This window comes from Protopterus annectens, chromosome 8.part0 (assembly GCF_019279795.1).
Source record: "Protopterus annectens isolate FY-2018-M chromosome 8.part0, PAN1.0, whole genome shotgun sequence".
In the NCBI taxonomy this organism is placed as follows: domain Eukaryota; kingdom Metazoa; phylum Chordata; order Ceratodontiformes; family Protopteridae; genus Protopterus; species Protopterus annectens.
In genome coordinates this window covers 1599835659-1599861116 of record NC_056741.1, presented here as the reverse complement: position 1 = coordinate 1599861116, position 25458 = coordinate 1599835659, and positions in this window count along the sequence as shown.

The following is a 25458-nucleotide window of genomic DNA, read 5'->3' as shown; positions in this document are numbered from 1 at the left end:
AAGACACATTTATGCATCCTAGAGACATAATTGTTCTTTTTAGTATCCATGTCCCTCTCCAAAATTTTTTTGATAGTTTTGCCTCTACTGAAAACAATCTTAGGCTCTGACCCTAATTTGTTTTTCAGGTCATCGTCTAATAAGGCTCCCCAAATTTTCTTCATGCTCCCCTTTAAATGTGAGGCATCTTGATTAAATGGTAAATCATAACATCATTTTTGGAACCATCATCATGATTTACATTAATATTACTGTGAACCCCTCTTAGGATGGGTAGGAACCTAGTTGCACGGTTCCTGGTTACCTCTTTCTTAGTTGACAGTAAAAGCTTAATAGGGTACCCCTGCCCTTGAACATCCCAATCAACTTAAACAATTCTTCAGAAAATTTCTTGTCATCACTGATCGACCTGGACAGCCTGACCATCTGTCCCTTGACTATGCTCCTACACTGGTGTTCAGGATGATAACTGTCAAAATGCAATAATGTATTAGTGTTGGTCTGTTTCCTAAATATGTTAGATGATAGTTCTACTGCACAATTATCTTTTGTGAGAAGAATATCTAAATAATCAATTTCATTCTGGTGTACCCTATAGGTGAACTTTAGGTAATGAGTGGTGGTGTTAATATAATTACACATGTATTTTGGATGTAAAGGGAGGAAAAAAATACATAACCCTTTTCCCATTCAGCCAAGAACAGGTTGGCAAAAACTGGGGCATATTTCGCCCCCATGGCCACACCTGATTTTTGCCAGAAAAATTCACCTTTGAATACCAAAAAAATTATTTTTAAGCACCACTTCTAACAGATCAACCAGTAGATTTACTCGGGTTTGGTTCAAGTGTCCACTTTGTGATAAACATTCTGAAAAATATTCTAAGCCTATGTCATGGGGGATCACAGTAAATAAGTTAACCATGTCAATTGCCACAAGCAAGTCATCCTTATCAAGGTTGGCTGTTTTTAATTGTTCTAAGCAATGCCAAGAGTCTTTTAAGATATAAGCAAAATAAATGGCCACTTTCTTAGAGAAATAATCAACAAATGCAGCCAGTGGTTCAGTTTTTGAACCTTGAGTGGCAACAACTGGTCTAAAAAGGGGGGGGGGGGTCACTGATATTTTTGTGAATTTTGGGTATTCCAAAAATTATCAGAATTCTTGGTGTATCTACTTTCAAAAATCATACTCATCCACTGTTAAAGTGTCCTGACTTAGAGCATCAAATAAAAAGATGCACATTTTGGCATATGCTCTGTTGAGTTCACTAAGAGAAACTCTCTCATAAGTGTCTTCCTCATTAAGTAAAGAGTACGTTCTGCACACATAATCAATCTGCCTCATGATGACCACTTCACCGCCCTTATCTGGCTTCATCACTTGGTATGCTTTATTGACAGATAGCTCTCTGAGTGCCAACCTTTCTTCTTTAGATAAGTTGTCACAACTAGAATGACTTGCCTTTACAACTTGTCTAAAACCAGCCTTTACAACTTGTCTAAAACCATTTTCCACATGTTTCGAACAAATTCACTAAAGGGTTACAGGGAGGCAAGAATGTACTTTTTCTTTTCAATACAAATGGTTCTGTTCTACATTCTTGATTCTTATTTAGAAAAAACAGCCTCAAGTTTAGTTGTCTGGTGTAAAGCCTCAAGTTAATCAACAGTCTAGCAATATCAGAAAGATATTAAGAAAAATCACTAAGGTTATGTATAGTTCCTGTCCTGAAATTCACAATTGATGCTGTGGAATCACTGTTAACCAAGGCATTATTCATGTTAACATTTAGTGCTGTCATATCAGCATTATACACTTCAGACATTCTGGCACTAGAATTCAAAACACTCAATTCTTCAGGTGTCACCACAGAATCTAGTACATATACCTCCCTCCACGTCTGGTTCCCCTCCCCCAGTTCTTTTCCCTCACAGAATGATCCCTGGGTATTCCCTGAAGGGAGCAACCATGTGGAGCTTAATTTTGTTGTTGATTGATCAGGTGTTCTGAGTGCCTTAGTGGGGGTGGTTGCTTTAAAAAATGTTCATCATAATCACCCTCATTGACATTTGTTTGGTTGTGTTGGTTGTTAAAATTATTACTGTTGTTGCTGTTATTATTAGCAGCACTATTCATAAAGAAATCATTGTTTGTAATGGGGGGGGGGGTCAGGATATTTATTTATTTATTTGCATTTGTTGACCGGGAACGTCCACTGGGTCTTAGCGACCCATTTTCAGTGGAGGCCCAGGGAGAGAAGCTCCACTAAAAGTTACATTAATACTAATAGTGAATGAGAGTTTACATTAATAGACATAATTCAGAGTAATGAAGACACTCTTTTATTAACATAATCAGCTTTGTCCCTATGTAATTTATTCTGTTTGTGTTTACAATTAGTATTAGAAAAGTTTTTTATGTCAGCAAATATTCTATTGTATCTAGCAGACATCTGTTCAAACATAAGATCATTAACAATACTTTCATTAAGCAATTTTATGTCACCTTCAAGCTTCAAGAGCTTGCGCTCATTGTCCTTGATAATAATGTTCATCACCTCGAGTCCAGACTTATCAAACTGTTCAAGTAACTCCTGGTGCATCAAGGAACCCTTTTCTGTACCCACTGGAAACTTCCATACTCAGAGGCCCTTTGGAACTTGTTTTAATTTTGTAGATTGTACCAGAAAGGCATTATCTAACTGTAAAGATTTAACTTTCTTTACTAAACGTTCCAAGGTGGCAATTTAAGTGGTAAGAGATCCAAAATCATTCCCCTGTCTTTCACAATGCAAAGTATAATCCAGTAATAGAGTCTGGAACAAACCATTCAAACCATTGATAGCAGTAATTCTAATAACATGGATGTCATTCATAAACTAGTACATTACCCATGAATGCATGATGTCACAGGAAATGATGTCACTCTGTTCTTCCTATTAATGTGACTGTTGTGAATTTTTATTTGACTCTGATGATGCCTGGATTGTAAAAGGTGAAAGCACTAATTCTCTGGTGATTTTATCGTATTAAAGTGACCGCTTCTTGTGCAAGAACACGTTTATTTGCCCGTTTATATTTTTTTACTGTATTTACCACACTGCTTCTGCATTTGTGGCTGCAGTCCATTTGCTATGCAGATGTGGCTTTGCAGAGCTAAACAAATCCACAGTCCCTAGAGCTGCATGTCATAATCCCTTCCTCCAGTAGGTGTTGGCACTTCAACAGACCGGATAACCTCCCTTCCCCCAGGATGGGTGAGCCAACATCAGCCTCTCACTTTCATACTCAACTTTTGGCTTCTTCAGCTCATGAGACAGTAATTGATCTTGGGTTGTCTGGGCTGTAGTTAGAACTTCGTCCCTCTGTGTCATGGAGCTGGGTCATGCTTCTCTGTTTTGAAAGATTCTACCAAGGTATTTTATGTAATCTGGATGATCCAGAATGAGGCTTTCCAACCATGGTGTGGGATGTTTTTATAAATAAAAATGACGATAGTCTCCTCCTGCGAGGCTGCTCACCTTACAGACTTTGCAGGATAATCTCTCTTCGCTGAGGCCTTTGGGTTCTTTGTGGCATCACTTCTTGTAGCTGCAAATCAATTTTGTATCTTAAAATTGTTTTGAAACACTCTGCATATGCATTATGGCATATACGTTATTTGTCACAATGCTTTTTGCACCTCCCCTATCATTTTGGTTTGGTTTGCTTTGCCTGAAGTGTTGAAGAGATCATTTAATTTGCTGGTTGAGTTCTGTCTGAATTACACTGCATTACATTTGCTTAATGGGAATAGGAGAGCATCTGTCTACCTTGTCTCCCATTTATGTACATTTAGCATTTTGCCCCCCACTACCCTTTGTCCCCCGGTCTCATGCCAAACTTAAGGCCTCTGTCAATTCCCTCTCATCCTCTCGTTCCATTATACCAGTGGTTAGCCTCTGCAGTTGCACAGGTCAGTTACATTCGATTAAAAAAGTATGTACTTTTGGTTAAATATCTCAGCCTGTGGGCCCTGTGGGCCCTTTATCTGCTTAACAGATTAGAAATATTATTTTATTTTTTTGGTGCAACAACCATCTACACTACCTCCAAGTATTAAATAACCTGACTCTGCTAAAAAAATCACTCCCCTTCTCACTTGACCCTGTGGAAATCAGTCCCCAATCCTGACTATGCCTCATGGCCATTTCTTGGCTTTGGAATCTCTATTCCATCTTCTGCTAATCTAGGCTTGTTGTAGCTCCTTAAGGTGCCTTTTGGATAACTAACTGATGCCTCAGGAACTTGAATCTCTATTCCATCTTCTGCTAATCTAGGCTTTTTGTAGCTCCTTAAGGTGCCTTTTGGATAACTAACTGATGCCTCAGAAACTTTTCCAGTGTCTGCACTAAGTAAGATTGTTCTTCCCTAAATGAAACTTATAGCCTTGTTTTTTCTTACAACTTTTTTCTTATTACTATTAGTGACTTCACGTTTCTCAGTTGACAGCTCCTTAATTGTCCTATTCTTACATGCACTCTGAGCATACAATTGTTCCCAAATATACCAGACACCATGAAGTTCTCTGTTTGTGTGTGGGTTGTCTTAGGAGTAATATACCATGAGTTAGAGTCAGACAAGGAGGTGTCATACTGTGGCTTGCAGTGACCTTTTTGACCCCTGCTGATGTAATGAGAGGAGTATGTAGTGGTATTTGTGGGGTGGGGGAATGCACCCACCTACATGGCGACATCTTCATTCAAAAGTCTGCCCTTTCTTCTTCTACAGCATTAGAATGCCAGAAGAATACCAGTGTCACCACCAGCATTTCTCTCTCTGTGCCTCAGCACACCTCCATTCCCTCATTCTGTAGATGTATTTGGTAGGCACGGCCTCATCATTCTTTTACCCCCCACCAGTGCCAGTACCCAGCAGGTGCTTGAGAGGTAATCGAACCCACCTGGGTTATAGTCAAGGCTTTATCTCTCTATGGCAAAAGGGCTGGTGAGAAACTTATATTCTCCTCCATCAAACACACTTCTACATTAGCTTCATAGCAATCCACTGTCTCCCAGCTACATGCCCCTTCCGCAGGAGAAAAATCTTAATACTGCTTTAGGATGAACTTAGAACACTTTCTGGTATAATCTTATATCTCTCTACAATTGCCCTTTCACATCTGCCCTTGTACCACAAGAGCTGTCACAACCACCTATGAATGACAATAATAAAAGCAAGCAAATGTCTGAAGCACCTTTTATTAAAACCTTCTGGTGCCTCAGCAACATAACTTTCAATGGATGAAATTCACTATAAAATTCCAACAATTTAAATACATTCACTATCAAATAAAACCAGCCCACATCTTTAATATTAATCCAATAAGAAAAATAAAATAAGCAAATTAAACATCAATGCCTTTCAACCAATCACAGCTTGGCAGTTAAGTTCCTTATTTATTTATTTATTATTTATTTTACATTTGTTTACCGGGATAGTCCGACTGGATACATGTCTATTTTTAGTGGAGGCCTGGGGAGAAAAGCTCCACAAAGACAAACTTACATAGATTACACGGAAGTTAGCAAACAATTATAAAAACAAAGTGGTTATATACAATGGTTATATACAATGGGTTAGTAGTGATTCCGTAGTAGGGACTCACAATTGTCATGGACAGAGAATTAAAAGTAAGAGACATCAGATTGGAAGCACAGCTTGGTGATGTAGTTACAAGTTATGATAATTGCAGAATATGCTTTTAGTTTATAACTTAATCAGGGTTGGTACATGGGCATAGCCAATTCACTTTGAGATACTGTTTGAGGGTTTTTTTGAAGAGACTTTTGGAGGATTGTAGGGTTATATAGTTTGACAACAAATTCCAGGTTTTGCCAATGAAGTTGGCAAACAGGGATTCACCAGCAGAGTTATTAGCTTTGTGGGTTTGGACCAGATGTTTATCGGCTGACCGTAGGGATCTTAGATTGCTATATGGCTTAATAATATTTTTAAGTGAGGGGGTATCCTCAGGGTGGAACAAAATTTTGTGCGCTATTATGAGTTGATTGAATTGAATTAAGCTGGGCAGTTATAGCCACTCTAGTTGTTTAAGGTTCTGGCAGTGGTGGGTTCTATAGGTGGAGCCAGTGGCGAATCTGGCAATATGATTGTAGCTATGGGACAGCTTACCTAGTTCGGATTTGTTGAGGTTTGAGAGTACAGGTGAGGCATATAAGAGAGAAGAGAGTAGGTGTGATCGGGCAATTGCAGTCCTAGCCAGTGGGGTTAAAAATGTCTTGTTTCTATACAGTGATCCAAGCTTCTTATTGATGGTCTGTATGGTTTTGTTGACCTGTAGGTCAAATTTGAAATTATTGTCTATGATAACCCCTAGCAGTTTGGTGTGATTATCTGGGGAAATGTGGTACCATTGTTAGATGTGACAGAGAATGAAAGTCTGGTGGATCTACTAGTGGGAGAGAAGAGTAGAAGTTTAGTTTTGTTGGGGTTCAGAAGTAGGCGTTGATTGGTGAGCCAGTTCTCGATAGTGTTAAATGTATTTTGGGTTAAGATTTGCAAGTCGGATGAGGAGGTGGCTGAGCAGATGAGATTGGAATCATCTGCGAATTGGATGCAGGTGGCTTTAGGGATAGCAGTGTGGAGGTTGTTGATAAAAATAGAGAAAAGTAGTGGACCTAGTATGGACCCTTGAGGGACACAAAGTGTGAGAGGTAATTGGCTGGAGAGTTTGCCCTGCCATAGTACCGACTGCTGTCTACCAGTCAAGTAGGACTGGAACCACTGGATAGCAGGCTTGTTGAGGGAAATAGATTTTAGTGAAAGAATCAGAAGTTCATGGTTGACCATGTCAAAGGCTTTTGATAGGTCAAGAAAGAGGGCAGAGGTTAGCCTATTGTCATTCCTGTTTTGGTTTATGGCAGTAGTAAAGGAAAGGAGGGCTGAGGTGGTGCTGTGGTATGGCCTGAAACCATGCTGGGAGTCAGATAGTAAGTTATTCTGTGAAAGGTATTGCATTAGTTGCTTGTGTACACATTTCTCCATTATTTTGGCTAGTGGGGAAAGAATGGCAGTGGGTCTATAGTTGGATATCTCTGAGGAGCTACCACCTTTATGGAGTGGGATGACATGAGATATTTTCCAGAGGGAGGGGATAAAACTGCATAGACTTCTGGGAGCTCCATTCTTCATGTTTCCCAGTCAGGACCATAGCTGTCAACCAGAGCTATGGTCAGGACTGCTACTGAGACAATCTGCGCATGCTCCAGACTGTCTCAGCAGCAGTCCGGACTAGTGTGCATGCGCAAAAGTCCATGATATTTTTCTTTTTTTTTTCTTTTTATTTCTTTATTTTTCTTTATTTTAAGTTGAGGGGGCTGCAGTCCAGCAGTCCAATAGCACGGGCTGCCCCTGCTTGTATGTTAAGCTGAGATCGTCTCTGAGTAGACGATATGTGACAGAGTATAGCTGGAGTTTTTTAAGGCAGTCAGTGTAGGGCATCAGCTTTAGACCTGTGATTCTTTTAGTGAGGTATTTCTGAAGCCTTTCCAGTTGTTGCAGATGTCTTGAGAGATACATATCAAATGGGGCATTGTATTCTATAATGGGTATAATGAGAGATGAGTACAGTGGGACAATGACCTCCTTTTTTCTGGATGAAAAGCCCTTAGTGATGAGGTGTGCCACATAGAAGGATTTCCTGACTGTTGTGGCGATGTGGTTATCGAAGGTGAGACCACTGTCCACCTGTGTCCCTAAATCTCTTATCACACTTTTGGTGTTTAGTGTACTGCCAGCTATATGGTAATTCACGGATACATGTTTTTTCCCAAAGGGGATAACTATACATTTCTTGGCACTGAGCTTGAGCCCATGGCTCTGGCACCAAGCATCTGTTTCTGTAAGGCCCTTTTGTACAGTATCCACATTATTTGGGGATTCAATAATGGCTCCCAGTTTGCAGTCATCTGCAAACTTTGTTAGCCAGAGTCCCTTAGTGTTGGCCTGTACTTCAGAGAAGTAGATGTCAAACAAGAGTGGTCCCAGGACTGAACCCTGAGGTACTCCACTTGTCTGGAGCTGGATTTGGAGTCGGCTACTTTTACAGTGTGGGTTCTATCAGTAAGCCAGTAAGCAACCCATTGGGTGATGTAGGGATTAATGCCCAGCTTAGTAAGTTTATCTATGATTCCAGAGTGGGGGGATGGTGTCAAAGGCCTTGGCAAGGTCTAGATAGGCTGTGTGGACCACCTTACCCTTGTCCATGGCTCTGGAGACTAATTCGAAGAAGTCATTCAGGTTCAGGAGACAAGATCGGCCCTTCACAAACCCAAACTGGGTGGGGTCCAGTGTTTGAAGGTTGCCAATGTTTTTGTTTATAAGTTCCATGATAATATGCTCCATGGCCTTGCAGATAAGGCTTGTCAGACTGATGGTACGATAGTTTCTGGGATCCAAGGTGGATCCCCCTTGTGGAGTGGGATAACTGTAGCTCTGCACCCTGAGGTGAGGCTATGAGTAAACATGACACTTAGGTGAGGTGCCAGTTCATATTGTAGTTCATGTAGTACACAGCCCGGGATGTCATCTGGTCTCATGGATGCTGTATTCTTAGTTTTGGAGAGTGTGTTTTTTACCTGTGTGGCCGTTATTACCGGAATTTGGCAATCTTCCGGTATAGAGATGGGCTATTTAGGGGGTGAGTGGGGGGTGAAGTTGGCACTAAATCAATCTGCAAGGATATTGGCAATATCCTTGGGATCAGTATATTTAATGCCATTCTGTTTTAGCTCAGGGTACTATACTTTCAAAATAAAATTATTTTTACTCTCTACCAAACACCTCCAAATCTAATACTGCTGGTGACTCTACTCCTGTTATGTCTCCAAACTTCGGAACTCCCTACCTCTACACTTAAAGCAAATTGAAAACCTAAATGCTTTCAAAAAATCTAACACCAAAATAACTCTTCACTATGTTCTTGCTCAACCCCAGGCTAATACCTTAACTGTAGACACCAAAAAATACAGTTTATTTCCTACTTACTATTTCCCTGTATGCTAATACTACTATATGCAATTTCCTCTCTCAAAACTTTCACCGTGTTTCAGGATATAAATCTGTTTTATATAATTTTTCAGTCTTAAAAGTTTTTTCCAAGTACTACTCAACTGCTTCATCGCTCTCTCATTTAACCACATCTATCTGCCATATTTTCTATTCTTGCTACCTATCCTTGATCTATGGCATCAAATCACAGCACCCACTTTTATTACTCACAAATGTCTACTACTGTACTATAATGTAAATTGCATTTATTCAGTATATGCCAATTTAGGTTAATTACAATAATGTAGGATTTAAATTATGTTCATAGGTTTATTATGTTCATATGATTTATTGAATGTTTTTCTTTAATTGCATGTCTCTGTACTGCATTTGTTAACCTATATGAACTTGTTGTCTTTGTATTAATGTATGACATTGTCTAACTTAGTTTTGGGGCTTTTCTCCACTCACTTACACTGAAAATGTTTTTTTTAGCAAGTCTAACTTTCTCAGTAAATAAATGAAAATAAATAAATGCATAAGTACATACAAACATGCGTACATAAATATAGCATTAAAATTCACCTATCAAAGTTATTCATTTCTAATTAGTATCCCAGAGTACCTAGATACATGAATTTTATTTATTTATTTATTTCAGTTTGTTAACTGTGAAAGTCCATTGGGCCAAGGTAGCCCGTTTTCAATGGAGGCCCAAGGAGAAAAGTTCCAGACAGAAAGATAATATACAGTGTATTAGTACAGCATATAAGAACAACAGTTTAACATTCAATATACAGAAGGACAAAATTTTACATATCTTGAAATGTATGAGCTGAGTCAAACACATAAGATATTTACAAAAACAATAGATTCATGTTCATTCAATGCAATACAAATAAGATATTTACAAAAACAATAAATTCATGTTCATTTAATACAACTATATGTATTTAGGCAAAGGAATTTTAGAGAGAGGAACTGAAGCTGTGGCAGAGATTGTGAGTAGGATAGAGTAGGGACAGGTGTCAGGAATCAGGTAGGATGGGTACAGGAGCATTTCCAGAGGGAGGAGAGGTGAGAGTGGAGTAGGGTTTTAAAGGATGTTAGGTTAGGGGTAGTTCTAATGTAAGGGGAAAGAGAGTTCCATAATCTGGCAAGGGAGAATGACAGTAGAAGTTGTCCTGGTGCATGTAAAGGCTTGTAAAGTTCTAAGAGATTCTGATTTGTGGATCTAAGTGTTCTATGTGACTGGTGAAGTTTTAGGGAAGAGGAGAGTGATGGACAGTTAGAAGGTTTGAAAATTAGCTTGTGTGCTGTAGTTAGTTGAATGAAATTTAGGTAGCTTGGGAGTTCCAACCAATTTAGAGCATGTAGGGAGTTATAATGGTGAATAGAGGATTTGGATCATGTGGCAAACTTTGAAATTTTATTATAGCATGAGGAAAGTTTAGATTTTAGGGATGATTGGAGGTTAGAGAGTAGTGGAGCTCCATACAAAAGGGAGGGTAGGAGGTAGGTGGTAGATAGGAGTTGTCTAGAAAACAGAGAAAGGTAGCGTCTGTGTCGATAAGGCATTCCAAGTTTTTGATGAGTCTTTTTAATACTGGTTTGTAGGTGGATGTCAGATTTTAGCTGGTCATCGATAAGGACGCCCAGAAGTTTGGTATGGAGAACTATTTCAATAGAGGTTTTGTTTAGGCTAAGTATGGAGAAGGATGTGTTGTCAAGATCAGTATGTCTAGAAGGGGTAAAGATCATTATTTTGGATTTGGAGGCATTTAGGGCTACATGATTGTCAAGCATCTAGGACACAGTGGAGGAGAAAGCCTCTTGAGTAAGGTTTATTAGTAAGGGCAGAGTTTTGGCTGAGCAGATGATAGTGGAATTGTCTGTGTATTGCACCAGTTTAGCATTGGGGATCTTTTGGTGGAAATCATTGATGAAAATGTTAAATAATAAAGGACCCACGACAGAGCCTTGGGGTATGCCTGTTAGGGTGTGAAGGAAGGAGGAAGTGCAATAGTTCCATTTTACAGCTTGTTCCCTGGCTGAGAGACAGCTGGTGAACCATTTGATAGAAGAGGAGGAGAGATTAAGATGGGAGAGTTTAGAAAGCAGAAGCTCATGAGAGATAGTGTTGAACGCTTTGGATAAGTCTTGGAGGAGGGTAGAAACTATGTTCCCAGACTCAGGAGCAGAGTTAATGATTTCGAGGAAGGAAAGAAGGGCAGTGGTGGTGCTATGTCCTGGTCTAAACCCGTGTTGGGTAGGAGTTAGGAGTTGGTTGTCCAGTAGGTAGGATAATAGTTGGAGGTGAATACATTTTTCAAGTAACTTAGAGATAGGGGATAGGATAGCAATAGGGCGAAAGGTGGAGACAGAACAGTTGTTACCTCCTTTGTGGAGGGGGATGATGAAAGCTTTTTTCCAGAGGTGTGGTACATAGGAGTCCTGAATGGAGTGATTGATTAGGATGCTGACTGGAAGGGCTATGCCATCAGCAGCTAGTTGGAGAAAGTTGGATGGGATGTCATCTGGGGCATTAGAGCAAGGTTTTAACTTTTGTAGGAGCTTTTTTATAGTGTGGGTAGGAATGGATTTGAGAGTAAAAGGGGAGGACTCAGGGTTCTTGGGTGTTAAGTTTTTGGTTTCATTTAAGTTGGGGGGGTGTTGTTAGGGAAGGAAGTGGTGAGTTTGCCTATGGAGTCAATGAAAAAGGAGTTGAAATGGGTAGCTAGGTGGAGGTCTGGTGTGTCTGGGTCAGGGCAAGGGTTTTCTTTTTTGCCTGGGGATAGTATTTTTGCAATAATATTCCAAAATTTTTTGGGGTTGGTTTTATGATTATTTTGAAGTTTAAGGTAGCACGATTTGCGGTCAGTGACTATTTGTTTTTTTACGTGATTTTGCAGTTGCTTGTATTCGGCAAGAAAGTTGGGAGTTTTGCATTTTTGATAGCATTTCCAGATTTTATCTCGGTGATTCATAAGAAGTTTTGTGTCTTTAGTTAGCCATGGGGCTGTTTTGGAACTAAGTCTTTTGGTTCAACAGGGGGCAAAGTGGTTAAGTATATCAGTGAAAATTCTATTAAAAAATGAGACAACGGCATCTAAAGGGAGGGACATTAGAGGGTTCCAGTCTACCTGTTTTAAGGCATTAGAGAAAATTAGGGGGTTGAAGTTTTGCATGTTGCGGGTGGTAATGTGTTTGTGCTGAAGGAGGAGAGTGGAGGGGGAATGGCGTATGTAGGCAGGGAGATGGTCACTTAGGGTGTCTGGGAGAGTACCACTATCAGAAACTCGGTCTGGGTGGGAGACTAGTATGCAGTCAAGGATGCTACCTGTGTTGTAATCTTTATTTGGTCTAGTAGGGGTTTTGATTAGCAGTGTGAATTGATATAGGTTGATGCTTTGAAAAGGGGTAGATGAGTTAATGGAAGACCAGTTTATGTTGACATTGCCTAGAATTATTGTCTCATTGTTTATGCTGGAGGTGAACCAGATGAGAATATCTTCTAGTATAGGATTGTTACCAGGAGGAATGTACAGGGAGGCAATGCATAAAGTTTTATTGTTATTTACTTTGAGAAGGGCGAGGGTTAGCTCGGTGGTGTCAAATGAGGGTATGGGCTTAGTATAGGGTGTCACTGTTAAGGATGAGGAGAAGAGTAAGGCTACTCCTCCACCTTTCTTTTGGGGTCTGTCACTTCTTATAAGTTTATAGTTAGGGGGTGTAATTTCAATATCTTTTATGTGTGGTTTTAGCCAGGTTTCTGTGATAGAGAGAATATCTGGTTTGTTATGAGAGATCCAGGCATGAAAGGAAGGTATTTTATTACCAAGACTCCTTGCATTAAGTGTGGCAAGGAGAAGAGATTTGTGGTGCAGGGGAGAGCTATGTAAATGTGGCTTAGAGGTGGAATTGTGTGAAGGCCCTGGGTTAGGGTGTATGTCTCCAGAACGGAGGAGGAGGGTGATAAATTTAGAGTAGAATGTGGATAGGTATCTATGTTCTAATGGGTCATAGGTGTAGATGTTGGAACCTAATGAGATGAGTTTTGTGGGTATGGGAAGTGGTTTACTATGAGTAAGGAAGAGCTTCCTTTGAAATAGAAAAGATTCATTATGTTTGTAGAGGTGGGGGGAGGCTTGGGTTTTAGAGGGAAAGTCTTTTTAATGTAAATTGCAGTTGTGTGAAAGGGAGGAGAGTGCTGAAGGTGTGGGAGACTAGTAAGGTAGAGTAGGCAAAAGAGGATTAGGCTTAGAAATAAGGGTAGTAGAGCATAGGCAGGTTTTGTTTGCATGGTGGGAGACGCAGTGTGAGTTGAGTGAGAGGGATGTGTAGGAAGAGATATGGTTAATAAGTATGAGAGGTGAGGATTACAATGGAATGTGTGAGGGGGTATCCACAGAGATATATTAGGGTGGAGGGTGATACAAGTAGTGGGTAGTGGGTTGGTGTATAACAATAGGCCTAGGATAGTGATATGGTGTAGAGGGAGGGAGGGACTTAATTTGATGGGTGGGGTTTATATGGGAGTGACTAGAGAGCTATAAATGTAGTTGTACTGGGGGCGGGTGAGAATTGGGGGCAGCGTATGGGAGCAGAGTGAGCCCACAGGGCGAATGGAGCGGGAAGAGCTGGAGAGGAGGTGACTGGCAGAAACCAATCAGCCAGCTGTAAGAGAAACGTTGGACCTTACAGGAAGACCAGGAGCAGCAAAAGTAGGTGGGCTGGAGAGTGTGAGGGGAGAAAGGTAGAGAAGCAATGCACAAATTTAAGCAGGCTAGAGAGGTTAATGTGTGAAGAGAGTCGGAGACACCTCGGGAGAGAGCAGAACAAGAATAAAAGTGATCTTTCTCATATGAGTGGATGAGCAGTGCCACCTAGTGGCAAATAATATTTATATATATAGTCTGTAGCTTATTGGGTGGGAGAGAATAAGGGACAAATAGAGAAATAAAACAAAAACACTGTATGCTGCCTAGCTAACACAGGGAGAAAGTACTGACACTATAGGTAAAAACACTAGTAGCAGGTGGCTGGCAGAAACCAATCAGCCAGCTGTAGGAGAAACGTGGGACCTTACAGGAAGAACAGGAACAGCAAAGGTAGGTGGGCTGGAGAGTGTGAGGGGAGAAAGGTAGAGAAGCAATGCACAAATTTAAGCAGGCTAGAGGGGTTAATGTGTGAAGAGAGTGGGGGACACCTCGGGAGAGAGCAGAACAAGAATAAAAGTGATCTTTCTCATATGAGTGGATGAGCAGTGCCACCTAGTGGCAAATAATATTTATATATATATATATATATATATATATATAGTCTGTAGCTTATTGGGTGGGAGAGAATAAGGGACAAATAGAGAAATAAAATAAAAACACTCTATGCTGCCTAGCTAACACAGGGAGAAAGTACTGACACTATAGGTAAAAACACTAGTAGCAGGTGGCTGGCAGAAACCAATCAGCCAGCTGTAGGAGAAATGTGGGACCTTACAGGAAGAACAGGAACAGCAAAGGTAGGTGGGCTGGAGAGTGTGTGGGGATCAAGGTAGAGAAGCAATGCACAAATTTAAGCAGGCTAGAGGAGTTAATGTGTGAAGAGAGTGGGGGACACCTCGGGAGAGAGCAGAACAAGAATAAAAAGTGATCTTTCTCAGATGAGAAATCCCGCATCTTAATACCCTGTTCAGTCTCAGCCTCTCCACAGGATATGTGCCCATAGAATGGTGCACGGCAATGGTGGTCCCGCTACACAAGGGTGGGGCCACAACTGACCCTGGGAACTACCGACCAATAAGCCTGACCAGTCTGATCTGTAAGGCTATGGAGCGAATCATTATGGAACTCATAAATGGAGAGATTGGGAACCTCCAGTCGCTGGACCCCACACAGTTCGAGCCGTCAAGGGCAGATCATGCCTCCTGAACCTGGTGGATTTCTTTGAGACAGTTACTCAGGCTATAGATAAGGGAAAGGAGGTACACATGGCTTACCTTGACCTTGCTAAAGCATTTGTCACCATTCCCCATTCAGGTATTATTGATAAGCTCACCAGCCTGGGCATAAACCCTTACGTCACAAGATGGATCACAAACTGGCCCTCAGACAGATCCCATAAAGTAAGAGTAGCGGGATCTATGTCCGAATCCAGACCAGTAATGAGTGGTGTGCCTCAGGGCTCTGTCCTGGGGCCCTCCTGTTTGGCATATACTTCTCAGAAGTACAGGCAAGCACGGAAGGGCTGTGGCTGACTAAGTTTGCGGACGACTGCAAACTGGGTGCTATAATAGAGTCTCCGGCCAGCATGGAGATCCTCCAGAAGGGCCTAAATGAGACTGATGCATGCTGTCAAAGCCATGGTCTCAAGCTAAATGCAAAAAAATGTGTAGTAATCCCTTTGGAAAAACAGAGTACCCACAAACTACAACATAGGAGGTAATCCCTGAAATCTGAAGAAGAAATAAGGGATCTAGGGACCCAAGTAGATAGCCAGCTTTCCTTTGATAACCATGTTGCCAAAGTGGTTAGAAAATCCTTATATGTGACCCATCTGATCACGAAAGGGTTCGCATCAAGATCTAAGGATGTAATGGTGCCCCTCTACTCTTCCCTCATCAGACCCATTATTGAGTACAATGCACCAATTGGAATGTACCTGGCTAGACATCTCCAGCAGCTGGAGAAACCACAAAGGTACCTAACCAAGAGGATTACTGGCCTCAAACAGTTGCCCTATGCAGCACGATTGAAAAAGCAAAGACTGTTCTCTGTTGCATACCGCTTTCTCAGAGGCGATCTCTGTCTAATGTACAGAGCCATGTCCAACCCAGAATTGTTGAACATGCTCCATCTTAGCAAAACCAAATCTACTCGAGTTACACGCTCTAGGGATATAAACCTCAACACAACAATGAATAGAACATGCTGGAGAGATAGATTCCCTTCACAGAGACTTCCCTTACTATGGAACAGGGTCCCGATCAACATAAGACAGAGCCCCTCACTATCACTCTTCAAGAGGAACCTTGATGAGTGGATGGGTAACAGAAAGTTCACACCTGGGATCACACCAACAGCACTACTAGATAGGGGCCAAGGGTACTAGCTGCTCGTACAAGGGTCTAGGGAACTACTAAAGGGGAGGTGAATACCGCACAACGTGGCTGGGCTAATATATGCCTTCGGGCAGATAGCCCAGTACCAACCAACCTATGAGTGGATGAGCAGTGCCACCTAGTGGCATATAATATTTATATATATAGTCTGTAGCTTAGTGGGTGGGAGAGAATAAGGGACAAATAGAAAAATAAAACAAAAACACTGTATGCTGCCTAGCTAACACAGGGAAAAAGTACTGACACTATGGGTAACAACATTAGTAGCAGTTATGTTTTACAAATTGTAGTACATGCACTTTTTTAGAAATATCTTGAGGGGGGCTATATTTTGCAGGCTCCTCAGCAGGCTTAAGCAGAGTCCCATATTAGAAGTCCTTAATAGGGAGGTGTTTTAGGTTGTAGTGGATAGGGTGGAATGCAGCACGAACAGCTGTAGGAAGAAGAGCAGAACAACACAAGCATTAGATGAGCAGGGGAGGAGAAAATTACCCACAGAGGGCTGTAGCAAGACAGAGGAAGAGGGAAAAATAAAGAGGCAGCAGAGAGGAAACAAACAAATGTAGAGCAGTAAATCAGACCTATTATTCCAGTTCAAGGTACAGCTAACAGAGCTAACACAACACCGTCATAGCAGTTATTAACTGAGATAGTTGTTAAATTAGGACAAATCCACTTAAATGATACAGGCAGTTATTCCACAGACAATACAGTTACCTGGGTTATTTGTCGTGTTACATTAAGTTACATGCTTATAACAAGAAACAAATTCGACCTTAGTTGTTATTAACTCAGTAAACGTGCAGGGTGTTGCAAGTGTTATAACAACAGTATTTTGTAATGGAATGCTGTACACATATTACTTGAAATACCTAGCCTTGTAGCAGGTAACACTTAATATCTTGATTAATGTTTAAGGGAGCAAACAAACAAGTTGCAAAATCAGTTAAAAATTGCTTAGCGAACTAAAGGACTCGGAAAGCGTGTTTCTCCAAACCGGTCCTATAAACACGGTTGATTAACAGTAGAAACACAGAGGACCATGGGCATTGACTGATGACTGTTATCCTTAGCACCCTATATTTCCCCCAGTATTCTCTACAGAAGAAGCAGGAATGACCCTTTAGCTGTGCAAAGCAGGAAATCCTTTAAGGAAATTATCAGACTCAGTGATCATGTCTCAGCATGCAGATCCACTTAATGCGGTTAGCTAACAGTGGTCACAATAGAGTCACATACGGCTATGTGCATAGTCCGAATAATATTATCGCTAGCATACAATATGTCCCCTTGAGTTCCCTTCTGATAGGAGATTAGAAGCTGGGTTAGAACACTATATTTCCCCTTGTTTTCCCTCCAGATAAGAGCTAGGAGCCGAGGTAGGTCATTATATTATCCCTTGTATTCCCTTCAGAATAGGAAATAAGGAGCTGAGGTAGGTCAACAAGCACAGTAAGGGGCGCTGCGGTCAGCTGTGATAGCACTTCTAGATCGCGTTATGGTCTTGTAGAGAACTTACATGGACTAGCTTCTTATCAGGCCCATAATGTTGGCATTCATTCAAAACACCACTCAGTAGTGCACTCGCACAGTAGTATTTTATTGTAATGGCTGGAGTGATAACGTTTGTTGTAGTGCACCAAGCACAGTGATTAGTCTCTGATATCGGGAGAAAGGCGAGCTTGTCAAGTCATCCTAATCATGGTTAATGTCAAGTCTCATGCTAGGGATGAATAGGGCAAAGTGTTGGATTACAAAGAATAGCAGAAGGTAAAACTTCTTTTAAAATCTGGTAGAGGAAAGTCACTCTGTCATATTGTCTAATAGCTTTAAAAGCCTGGCTTTCTTGAGATGGACACTGTTTCTGCCTGACAGCACTAAAGCTTTTTATTTGCTTCCAAATGCTTTGAAAGCTGGTAAAACATTTTGTGTTTCAAAACTTTTGTTTCTGTAGTTGGTAGCCCATGGAACATGTAATGCTCTATCTATGCCCTACAAGGAATTATGATTGGGTCTCACTGATCATAACCTTTATTATGTGTTCTTATCATGGATGTGGTTCCAATTCATGTCTCAGGCTTTTCTCTCAAGATGAATTCCTTGACATTTGTGTCTTAAATCACAATAAGTTGATTACAATTGGAGAACTAATAATAATCCTCTTTATTAAAGGTATAATACAGAAGATGTAACTAAATACACATACAATATATGTCAAACTAGGCTCATCACAATATTGCAGGATTTGAATTATGCACATTATATGTATTTTGTATACCAAAAAAAAAATCACTGAATAAATACATAGAATGTGGTTATCGTTAAGAAGAGTGACCTACCTTGTATATGCAGTAGTCATGAGGACAGTGCTTCAGGGCTGACTCTGTCGGATGCAGTTAAATATGTTAAGTATTTGGACAGTTGTCTAATAGCTTGGAGATCTATCCTGTGCATTTAACCAAGTGTAAACTGCTTGATTAAGTTCACTGTAGGACCTGCATTAATTGAAGGTAACCACAAGAGAAAAAAAAATATATATATATATATATATATATATATATATATATATATATATATATATATATTTATTTATTTATTTTTTAAAGCACTGTAATTTGTATTTGTTTGAGTTGGCAGTTTTCAGCATATCGTTTTTTAGTGTATTTCTCTGGGTCCAAGCATGCTGTTATTTTAATATCCCTTACAAACTAAGGTGCAAAATCTTTTATGACAAACTAGACCATGTTACATAACTACAAATAAACAAATAAAAGACTACTGGAAACACAAAAGCAAAGTTACTGTAATATTATTAATGTATAAGGTACTCAGCAGTGTGAACATTGGCTCTAGATAATTATCAGTATTGATGTGACACCCTGACACTATATACAACAATGAGGAAAAGGGGGTTGCAGATGGATAGATGGATGTAGTACAGTGTGATGATTTATTTACATCTGTATTATGGATATGTAGGTATGCACACTTTTATGTTTGTTGACTATGAATGTCAAACTGGGAGGATTCCACTTTCAGTGGACTCCTGGACAGAAGCACTCAAATGTACAAAAAACTCAGTGTGACATTGCAAGTACATGTTTAGATCAAATGAAAAAAAAAAACAGTGCAATTGACAGCATACGTATAGAGATGATACAAAAACTGTCTGGAATAACATCTCTCCAAATATTAGAAATCTTCCTGAAATCACTCCTTAGAGAAATGTGGTCTCAGATTATTGCTCAGTTTTGCACAATGCACTTGTTTCAGTGTTAATATCACATAAAAGCCTCTTTCTTTTCTGTTCCTCTTCATTTATGGTTTCTATGTGTTATAGCTCACAGGTTTAACCCTCTGATAGTTTAATACTCTCTCAAAAATGAATTCAAGCATATTAAGTTTTATAACTCTCATAACCCTAAAATCTCTTCTGTTGATACTGCACTTGATTTATATATAGGTCTCTGACTGGATGCAACACTGATATGCTTTAATATACATCTAAGCTCACTGTATTTTGATTTGTACCTAGATAGTGCACAGCACTGGTACTGCCTGACCTCGCTAAAATCTCCGCACTCTTGGTACCCTACATACCACTAGTACATGCTTAAGAAAAAGTCTCTGAATGTACTGCATTTGGAATTCTTGCATTATGCAGAATTTTCATATGTAACTTTGTGTTTAATGATTTTGTTTAACATGTTATTTGTATTCTTAGATTTTACACACTGCCATTAGTATGTTTTGTGTATTTCCAGCCCTTGGTTTCTTGCCAATGTTTTAGACTGTAGTCAGTACAAGGGAAGCAAGTTGGATTAAATAGGATATGCAGATTCATGGTTCCTGGTCTTACTCTGAGCAAAGCTAAATGCATCCCTATTGCTCAAGTAAATAACTAAATGATTTGTTATTTGGATTCAGCTAAAAAATAAACACTAAGAACCAAAAAGGTGCAAAAACAAATAAATCCAATAACCAGGGAAGAAACAGCAAATAAGACCTCCAAAGAAATAGCGTATCCAAGTTTATTTATCCGCTTTCGTCGACAAGACTTCATCAGAATACAGAGAACAAAATGTAACAAGTTTAAATAGTTAAAAGTTAATTAAAAAACAATCACATGTTCAATTAAATAATTACATTAACAATTAATGTTTAAAGGAACCCTTCAGGTGTTCACACCAAGTGAAAAGAAACACTGCCCTTGTCCTTATTGATTCTGAGTTTACGATACTTCAAGTAACATGAAGGGTTCCTTTAAACATTAATTGTTAATGTAATTAAAAAATAAACACTGCCTACCTGCTGCAAGTTCATTAAACTTAAGGACAAGTGCCCATTCTCTGCAACCTTCCTCTGCTATACCATTCTCTCTCACTCTCTTTACTTACTATGATACAAATACAAAGCACTTTCAATTTATATATCCAAAACACTGGAAAACATTCCCTGTGGAGATAAGAAGTGGTTCCACACTTGGCTTAGTCAAAGCTAAGCTAAAGTCCTATTTGCTTAATGAAACACTATATGCAGTATATGCAAATGTTTCTGACTATTGTTTTGTAAAAAGATACATCTTAATTACATACGTGTACATCAGGATATGATTGCCTTTATCAGTACATTTAGTGATTGCTTGTCTTTTAATTGTTACTAATGTATGCATGCTTGCATGTTTCTGATAAAACAATGCATTGTACTGTAAAGCGTTAGTCATATCTTGTTGTATATATTGCACATTCTGTGCTACCATGTTTCTGTATTTCATTTGGAATCTTCTTTAGCATTCTGGCTAAAAATACTTTTGGCACCAGTTTAGTTTTAGTTAAATTAAATAAATACTTTTTTGTTTGTTTATATAGCTGGATTTGAGTTTCACCCTTGCTAATCAGACACTTCCATAGGTTTGCAAGTGCACTCCCTTTTGGGGTTTTAGGCACTTCCACACCTGATCCCTTTCAGAAATGAGTTGATCTTCTGTACAACTGTTAAAAGTTCTTTCTAGCATTTTCAAGGCCAGGAGGTTGACAACCAACAGCTGATGAGGAAACTGAATAAGGCAGCATGGTGTGGTGAAGTAGTGAATATGTAATGGCCTGTTTAGTAATACAACAAAGAATGGATTATCTCAAAAGGCCAACCAGGCAATAGAAAAGTGTTTGAACAAGTAAAAAAAAAAACACAATACAATTAAGGACAGTTAAATGAAATATTTGTTTCTCCTGCTGTGCACATGAAACATAAGTCAAAATATTTATAATTTGGAAATCTAGAAAAAAATACAGAGATAACACAGAATGACACCTTAGGCACTTTATTGAGTTCAGCTTTGATAAAGCAGCCTGTTTTGCAAATTTACATACCAGACTGTGTTTGAAAACTGTTACTATATATTGATAGTTTTGAGATGAATACTGAAAAATATGAAAGAACCTATGTAGAAAAGCATGTGAAATTTCTGAAAAATATGAAAGAACCTATGTAGAAAAGCATGTGAAATTTCATCCTTACTTCCTGTGACCTTTTACATTCACTAATTGTCCTATTTTAAATACATGTATTCATTTTCAGTGAATTGGTATTTCTACTTTATGCATTTACCACAAGCAGCACTTTTAACATGCAAACAGAAACAATCCGTTTCTAAGTATTTACAGCATACAGACCATTGTCTGTGTGTTATAAAAATATGGTTTAAAGAAATGTGTTTTAAATATAATTGAAAAATGTAAACAATGGTTTATAGCACCATCTAATAATGAACTGGCCAGTATGATTACGCAGGTTCCTGGAAGACTTGGCAATATGCTATGAGTGAAAATTATATGCAGTCAAAACATTCCTACTGTAACCCACTCCATATTTGAAACCATGCAGTTTTGTGAAGGTTACATGTGTAACTGCTTACTCAATTGAGGAACCCTCTGAAACTTCTAAAAACAGTATAACTAGTTAAGTCTTTGTTGTAATTATCTTTAATTGTATGGCAATGTGTGTTACCATCTGCAAGATACTATATTAAAATGAGCAGATCTACATTCAAATACAATTCATATCATAATTTGTTTTGGACATTATCTTTCTCTGACATGATGAATGAGTTGAAGAAATTCTCAAAAATATCAGTAGTCATTTTAATTTTGTACTATTCCCTTTTGTAAATATTACTCCTCTTGGAATCAGTGGGCTGTTAGAGCATCAGAAACTTGGATCTTAGAATATTGTGCTGTGTTGCCTTACAAATACCTAGAATGCTATAAGCAAACATTTTATACTATCAAGGTGAGATCAAGCAATAGGAGATCACAAACCCTCCCGGGAAAAACAAACACAAATAAATATTTTCTTACCAAGACAAACAAACTGTGTTGCTTTCTGCATGCAATACTTTTCAAAGTTTAAGATGTTATGCTGCTATTTCAATGGGTGTGCAGACTTTACCAGAGACTCCAGCTTGTAGATTTCTGGGGAGAGCCTTGAAAAGTTGAGCAAAAGATTTTTCCTTTGAAGTATCCAGGTTTTTTATTCATTTTAACCTTGTACACATAACTGGAATAAGCATGTTTTTGTGACTTCATTCTGAGCCCCAGCTATAGCTACTTGCCACACGTGATGTGTATGTATGGGGTGGTCAGCACTGGATGTGGCATATCTGTCTCATCATGCTACAGGGGCAGAGCTTTTTAGCACCCCACAATCCCCTGAGCCCCTGAGAGGTCCTTATGCCAAAGTCAGCATTCAGTAGATAATCTGAATGCAAGTGTACACACATTCATGAAACCATTCTAAGCCATTCTTATATCCTGTCTTCCCATTTTAACTCAATGATCTCATCAGATTTCTAGTTTTGCTCTGGTAATTCAATGGTCTAGACGTCCCTCTCAGAGGTTTCTCATTACTCTAAAGCGGGACAAACAAACAAGAATAAATTTTTATCTTTTATTCAGACCCTAGGGTGCTCCCACATGACCCACTCAGCTGTTGAGTTTAAGGAAATAAAAGGCATAGATAAACATGGGCCAGAGCAAGTGATTTATTCCTGGGTGATCTACATAATTGTAAACACTGTTTGGTAAACTTAGTCACATGCTATGCAATTGGAAACTGAAGGACTCAAACCCAGCCTACAAGCTGGAACTCATTAGCAGTTAATTGATTTTCCATCTAAACATTTCCAGATGTGTACTAATTCTTGCATAACAAACTGAGAAGTGAAGAAAATTTTATAAATAGCAATGTGTACATACACCATATGTACCCTGGCATATATTTTTCTTTAAAATAATTTAATTGGTACAATGATGATGTGCCAGAGTTTGGGTATACAAAGCCCTAGAATAGTTGCCATTCCTTTATTTTTTTAAATTTCAGATTTTTGTTAAATATTTTTTGTCAAAATGCCAGAGTAGCTAAATATTTTATTTTTTGTTTCTCATTTCTGGAGATTTTTTTTAGTACTGAAAATATATTTTTATCAGATACATGCAGTATATGTGGTGGGGACTACATCCTGGAAGATGGCGTACAATTCCAAAATCTTAGCTCCTTCCTTAGCAGGATACAGCAATAGTCTGTACAATAAATGCATGTGAAAACCTTGCCCTGTACAGTCAGGAAACAGAAAGTCAATTAAGAGCAAAGTAATTGCTCCATTGCAGGACATAGTATGCTGCGTTCTACAGTATTACACCAATGGATTTTTCATACCTTTCTAGTACTACACATGATCCTTGTAGAAGATTTAATACATGAAAGTTGCATCATTTTCCCCTTCCTTACTTTTGTTACAGTTTCATTATTAGGGTACCCCCATCATGTCTTTCATTGGAGCCTGTGATACAAATTTGAGTTATACTTCATGTCCTGAGCTAGCCATTCCTTACTTTTGTTACAGTTTCACTTTCAGGGTACCCCATCATGTCTTTTATTGGAGCCTGTGATACAAATTTGAGTTACACTTCATGACCTGGAGTAGCTAAATGTTGTTTCTCCACCCCTTACATAAAGTAAGAAACTTAAAATCAGTGTGCACTTTATGGGAGAAGATTGAATCCTTTTATTTGTATTTTTTTAACAAATGAACACTGGGTTATCACATGAGATCTCCTCTTGAAGGAATCAGGAGGTGACCTAAGGAAGAGGCTTCTAGCTGCCACTTCTGGACGAGCTAGGGTTTGTAACTTACTGGTTACAAATGGCATCACTGACGTAGAGAACCCCACAGAAGGCAGGTGTAGGCATGACAGCTTTAACAGCATTTCCTTTAAGCAGAAAGTGAGCTGGACCCTTTGGGAAGAACAGAAAATTATCAAATAAAGAAGTGCAGTTAAGGCACTGACAAGCTAAAGAAAGCCCAAACAGGGAATGGCAACACCACTAAGGGAGACAGTATATGACAACAGAAAGAACAGTTCCACATTCAAATGACGGGGCTACAGTCCATATAAACACATAATTGATAACCAAAAAGGTTGTGTACTCCACAAATAGAGGCACTTTTATTCTGAACATTGTTTTTAAGTATTCTTTGATTATTAACATGTAGCTATGGTGGGGCGAATATAATCTTTTGTCTTCATGAGCATCATTCCTCAAGTAGAGGCAACTGCATTAGTCACTACTCTAAAATTTTGGAATAGATTACTGCAATCTTTAAGACTCTCCTCTAATCTGAAACAGTTTAAGAAAGATTTATAATGATACTTTTGATCCACACTTTACAGAGTCAGTGTTTCTTGAAAGACCACTAGGTCTTAACAATGGACTTATGAATGGGATACCCACCCTGGGTACAAGGTGATAGGGGTGCAATTGGCAGTTGCTGCCAGTGGGACATTATTACAGTACCAACATTCACAACCGAATGCTGGTGCTATAATTGCTTTCAGGGCTGAAGCATTAAAGCCCTTAGTGGGCTGTATTGTAACTGAGGCAAACCAATAGCTACTTTGTAGCAAGCAGCTTGTTACAGTTAAAAGTACATGGGCTTTTCTTTTTTTCTTTTTAGAAAGTTGTAAGAATAACAGATTTTCTATAAGCAAGCATTTTCTGAAGACTATGAAATCTGAAACTCAAATGTCTGTCTTTATTTAGTGACAGATAAAAGGGGTACAGGGTGGAGAATGGACCTGGAACATGGTAACCTGTTTCCTCAATGCAGAGTTGAAGAGTGTCATGTCACAGAATGAGGAGAAGAACATTGTTTTTTTGCAGATTGGTGACTGGACCTGGGCATGCTGGCTACGTAATCTGGAAACTTTGGCATTTACTACTGTTCCCCCT